A 6,095-nucleotide genomic window follows, 5' to 3' on the forward strand; every position below is an offset into this window, starting at 1 on the left:
CGTAATTACTGTAAGTTTGTTGGCCTTGGTTATTATATGAAAAATTTTTGTTTACAAAGGAATAATCCGATTGCTGCACTTCCAACAGCTGTAACAGATCTCTGAATGCTGAAATGTTTTCCTTCTGCTGACCCGTTAAAAGTGACACTCTTAATGATCGTGGCAACTTAGAAATGCATAATTGAATGAGTGCAGATTCACTATATGGTTCACTTAGGTACTGGTTTTGTTGGACCATGTGTTCAAAAAATTGCGTAACACTGGGAAAATTTGAGTTCTCATAATTTGGTAAACTAATTAGTTGATCTTTAATTCCACGCTGTCGTCTTCGACCAATACGCTGATAGAAAAGCATTCTGAAACTCTTCTACCGAATAGCATTGTCTCGCGATCGGTGTCATACGAGTTGCCAGTTTGCCTTCCAAAAAACTGCAAATAAATTCAAGTTTGTGTGTTATGGGCCAAGTCGGTGGAAAAGCAAAGCTAAATTGTTGTATCCAATCCAGTGGATGAATCTGTGTTCTGTCATTTTTAAAGACTTTAAATTTTCTCACTGACAGAAAATGTTTGTAATCAAAATTATCGTCTCTGTATGATGGAACAGGTTCAGGATTGTAAGAGAATCTATTTGTCTGTGTCTGTTCGGAATCTAAGCCACGTACTATCTGTAGATTACCCAAATTATACGCACTGCGTGAGTCTGACAAATGTTCGCAAAGTAGCGTCTGCTGTGATGTTATTAACTGAAATACTTTTCATCTCTGTTACTTCTTGCTGTAAACTTGACAACTTTCTACGTAATGTGTTATTAGACGAATCGATCTCATTGATTGTCTGCTGTAAATTTTGGAATTCAGGTGTTTGGTTAAACAAAATCGGTGCAGTATCGTCTGATTTGCTGTCATTATTATTTTCTATAACGTCAATACGACTGGCCCATTCATCACATTTTTCAGTCAGTATTTTTACCTGATCATCATTTTTAGTGTCAGAAGCCTTAATTTGTTTTTGTATTTTACTTGTGGTTTCGCTCAATTTTTTAACGTCTGCTTTGATGACATCAGAATCCTGTGTTAGTTCTAATTGTTCGAGTTTGTCTGTTACGGTCTGAAAGTCTGCTGTGTGTGTGTCTGTTTTCGATTTAAGATCGGAAATTTAATCACGAAATTCTGTGTTCAACTGTTTGATAGTATTAATTTCGTCGGACACTGTAGCAATATTGTTGTCTGCGTATGTTTTTGCCTTCGCAAACATTTTACGTTTGTCTTCTTGTCTCTGTGCGGTGATTGTTTCCATGACTTGTCGTTTTACTTTATTTTGATCCTGTATAAATTTGCGGAAACGCGTATCACTGTTTTGTAGGTGAAGATTAAAACGTTCGTCAATTTGAGTGTTGTGTTGGTCGAATTTCGCGTCTATCTTTGCATCCATTGTGCGCGAAAGTTCTGCTGTCATAAGTTTAAACTCGTCGCGTAATTGTGTAGCTTTTTCAGAGCATTGTTTACCGACTGTACTAATTTCGTCTCTGAGTGATTCTGTTGCAGCTGTTTGCATCTCCCTTAGTTCTTGAGCAACAGACCTAATTTCTTCACTACTTTTCCTAGCGCACGTCTCAATTTCCTCGCGTAACTGTTCTTTAGTATCATGACACTGCGCGGCAATGGCTTTAATCTGTTCACTAAGCTGTCTGGAATTGTTGTCTAATTTTTCATTAAGTTGTTTGAAATTTTCATTATTGTTGTCTAGTTTTTCATTCTGTTGTTTGAAATTTTCCTGAAATTGTTTGTTATCTTCACTAATTTGTAGCAATAATGCCATAAGATGATCCGAGCCAAAATTAGCATTTCTATTCTCTGTGTTGTTTGATGGTGTACCTGCAATTGTCAAGTTTTGTGTATCCATTTGGATATTCTGTGATTCTTGACAAGGTTTGCTAATCGGATGTGCACTGTTAGTCACCATCTCGGAATTAAATAAATCCGACGCATTCTGATTATACTGTTCGGTTTCATTAGAAAAATTTGTCTGTTCGTCACGTGAATTTTGCAAACCGGTTGTGTCAAGCTGGGCAGCGTTCATTGCAACAGAACGCCCCACGTCATCAATTGTCGTCAGATTAACAGAGGACACAATTGAATTCGTCTGTTCATCACTAGAATCAAAATTAACATTAGTGGTCGGTACACACTGACTGTCTGCAAATGGAGGATTGTCATCATTATACTGCATGTCGCAAGTACTATCGGTCAAGTTGTTTAAGTCGGTTATTTCACTCACTATACCTCGCGATGTACTATTAATAGTTTTTCGCGGCATTTTTACACAAATCACAGTTATTCACAAATGAAATAACCACAATGCAAAAAGCAACAAACACAAATACAACAGAGAGCAACGAATTGCCGATGACCTGCGGAAGAAAGTGACAAAATTAGTAAAAGCGTTGCGCCAAATGCTAATTATATTTAGTAAATAAGAGCAGATATCTGACTACTTCTCAAAAGATTCTCAAAGAAATACGATCCTGTTCCGGATGTCGCCAAGTGTAACCTCCCCGCAAAATTTTAAAACGAAAAGAATTGAATAGAAATGCAAATAGAGCCATATGTTAGCTTCCCACAGTAATAAAACTCAATGATAATAAAAATGTGCAAAAATGTTAAGTCCCCACAAAATTAACGTTAAGATGAACCTGATAAACTTTATAAGGGCAGCTGCGCTGACCTTCGGCCCTGTGCAATAATTAAACCTGAACACAAAAACCAAAATTCTTACCTCAGTAAACTGCATCTATATCTGCTCTTATCTTATGGCACAGCTTCGTGCAATGCTGGCCCATGTTTAATTTTGATTCTTGGAGGGAATGCATAGGAAATATTATTTAACTTGAAATGAATCTTTTTCTTCAAAAAGGTTACTTTGTAGAAAAATTATTATTGGGGCAATTCTTGAACAAATTAATTACAATTAAAATATGTTATTAGCTGAGCGCAATGCTGCTTCATTACCTTTGATAACAATATACCTCGTCCAGAACCGTGACCAGAGACCCATGTCGACGCCCGCTCAGTACAACCGTCCATTCGCTACTGCTACTGCCGACTCCTCACAGACAACTCCGACTGAGTCCAACTCACAACTACAACTGAACACTCGCGCGGTCAAGTGCAGACTAGCAACGATAAATAACTCTCTGGTCAGAGATTCTGTCATGCCTCGCCATCGCTGTTAATGAATACACTGAATACATACGTGTTTCATAACCCTCCACTGGGGGGAGGGGGGGGGGCAAAAATTTGGCAGCGATGGTGAGTCATTTGGACTTGCCATTAGCAACAATTTTTTTTTCAACTGATTAATTTTACAAACAGATGTTAAACGTGAAGTAAATATGGTGCACATGCACCGAGTACAAAACATATTAGGCAATAACAAAATGTGAGTACAAAACATATTAACAATGACATAAGTGCACATGCACTGAAAAATTTTTCAAAGTCTTCACAACAAATAGACATAATGAGTACAAATCACATTGACAAATGACATAAGTGCACATGTACTGTAGTTCAGAACATATCAGCAAATGAAAAAAAAGTACATACAATGAGTAGAAATCATGTTAGAAAAATGACAAAAGTGCACACGCACTATAATTCAGAATATATCAGCAAATCAAAAAAAAAAATGTATTGGTCATGAATACAAATCATATTAGCAAAAAAATGATTTTCACTATATTACAAGAATTAGCACTTTAGGTTGCACGCAGCTGCACTGAAAGTCCGTATCTTTCTACTGTAGCACAACACCAAGTGAAACAATCTGAAGTTCTTTTCCCAGAAGTATTTATCAGCGTAGCCAAGACACTGAAATGTCGTAGTAATATTCCATGTTATCATTTTAGCAGTACATAATGTACACCAAACAGTGGGACCATAATAACATCTCCATCGCTCAAGGTGGTGGACAGCATGTCGTGTCAACACCACGTTCTTGCAAGGTACACCAACGTAGAATTAGTGATAACATGGTATAAACTGTAGAAACTCCTCTAGCTTGTGAAGAAACTAACGGATGTCGACCGAAATAAGAAGGAAATATGATATATACCGTCATAGTCAAAGAAAATCGGTAAAAACTGAGTGGACGGAAGAGAAACTGAGGAGATAAGCTGCCGAAATGGCAAGGAAAGCGGTAGCTGGAAAACGTTAACCAGCCGAACGAACAGGATGATCGGATACATGATAAGACATCGAGGAATTGCTAGAAGAACCATTGTAAAGGTAAGAAAGAGAGAAAGAGATTGCACTACGCACAACAAATAACTGAGGATGTCGAGCGAAGTGCTGCTCTGAGATAAGACAGGCGCAGGAAAAGAAACATGAGTGATCATTCAGAAAGTAAAAAATCTGTGACGTTTGAACTCACTCACATGATGACGTTGAGCCCTTTGAATTCAAAGAGACGTGATGACACGTGCATTCATACTTCCACTTCGGCTGAGGAGTCCTCACTGGATGGTTCTGGTGCAGTCCCTTTCCGCCCGTAAGAGAGAAGCAGATGCGAGCGCTACTGAGGCTTTACGCTCGCTCCATCTCCAGTCTTCATCACTGTCGCTGGAACACTTTTCTACGGGTCCATTGAGATTGGTTCCATGTGAGCCATTCGTTTTGCTGCTTGTTATACAATCTAAGGCAAAACCACGCACCACGATGAAATTATGCCAATGGGAGGCAAATCAGTAGATGTGATGTAAATGTACAGACAAACAAATGATTACAAGTTCAGAAATATTGGACGATTTATTCATGAGAAAGAGCTTCACAAACTGAGCAGCTCCATAACGCGTTGGTCCACCTCTGGCCCTTATGCGAGCAGCTATTTGGCTTGGCATTGGTTGACAGAGTTGTTGGATGTCAAGCTAAGGGACATCGTGGCAAATTCTGTCCAACTGAAGCATTAGATCGTCAAAACACCGAGATGGTTGGAGCGGCCTGCCAATAATGCCCCAAATGTTTTCAGTTTGGGAGAGATACGGCAAACTGGCTGGCTAAGGTAGGGTTTGGCAAGACAAGTAGTGGAGACTCTCGCCGTGTGCGGGCAAGCATTGTCTTGCTGAAGTACGAGTATAATGCCTAGGATGGCTTGCCACGAAATCAAAAAAACGGGGCGTAGAACATCGTCGATGTATCACTATGCTCTAAGAGTGCCGCAGATCACAATTAAATGTGTCCTGGTATGAAAAGAAGTGGCGCACCAGACCATTACTCCTGGTTGTCGGGCCTTGTGGTGGCGACAATCAGATTGGTATCCAACTCCTGTCTGGGACGTGTCCAGACGCGTCATCGGCATCCAGTCTATTGACTGGAGTAGAATTGTCTTCAGTGATGATTTGAGTGTATTTTCCAGCAAGGTAAGTTCGAAAAATGTGATGCTAGTCTTGCGATAGGACGTTCTTGAATAATCCTAATATTTCGACCCTGTAAATTCATTCACTTGTTCGGCAGACCAGTTGCTCACAATCGCTACGCCTGCGACCAGCAGCGACTTAGGTACATCGTACATGGACAGCATGCCGTCTAATTTATTTTGTATCCACGTAAAGAAAGTAAAGCTGTGAGGACGGGTCGTGGGTCGTGCTGGGGTGGCTCAGATGCCGGCACGGGAGCTCAGCGTGTTCGGTCAGAGGGTTGCGTGCTCTCTGTAATAAAAAAAAAAAAAACTGAGTCAAGGAATCAACTATCAACTTGAACGGATGTCTTGTGACGTCCGCCCAGACCAAAGGCAACGAACTATATCGACAAAAAAAAAAAAAGGTTGATAGAGCACTTGCCCGCGAAAGGCGAAGGTCCCGAGTTCGAGTCTCGGTCTGGCACACAGTTTTAATCTATCATAAAGTTTCATAACAGCGCACACTCCGCTGGAGAGTGAAAATCTCATTCTGAAACACATTACATTTTATTTTTTTCTGTAGGATACACTGTACTGTTGTTGTTGTGGTCTTCAGTCCTGAGACTGGTTTGATGCAGCTATCCATGCTATTCTATCCTGTGCAAGCTTCTTCATCTCCCAGAACCTACTGCAGCCTGCAT

Source organism: Schistocerca piceifrons, chromosome 2 (assembly GCF_021461385.2).
Source record: "Schistocerca piceifrons isolate TAMUIC-IGC-003096 chromosome 2, iqSchPice1.1, whole genome shotgun sequence".
In the NCBI taxonomy this organism is placed as follows: domain Eukaryota; kingdom Metazoa; phylum Arthropoda; class Insecta; order Orthoptera; family Acrididae; genus Schistocerca; species Schistocerca piceifrons.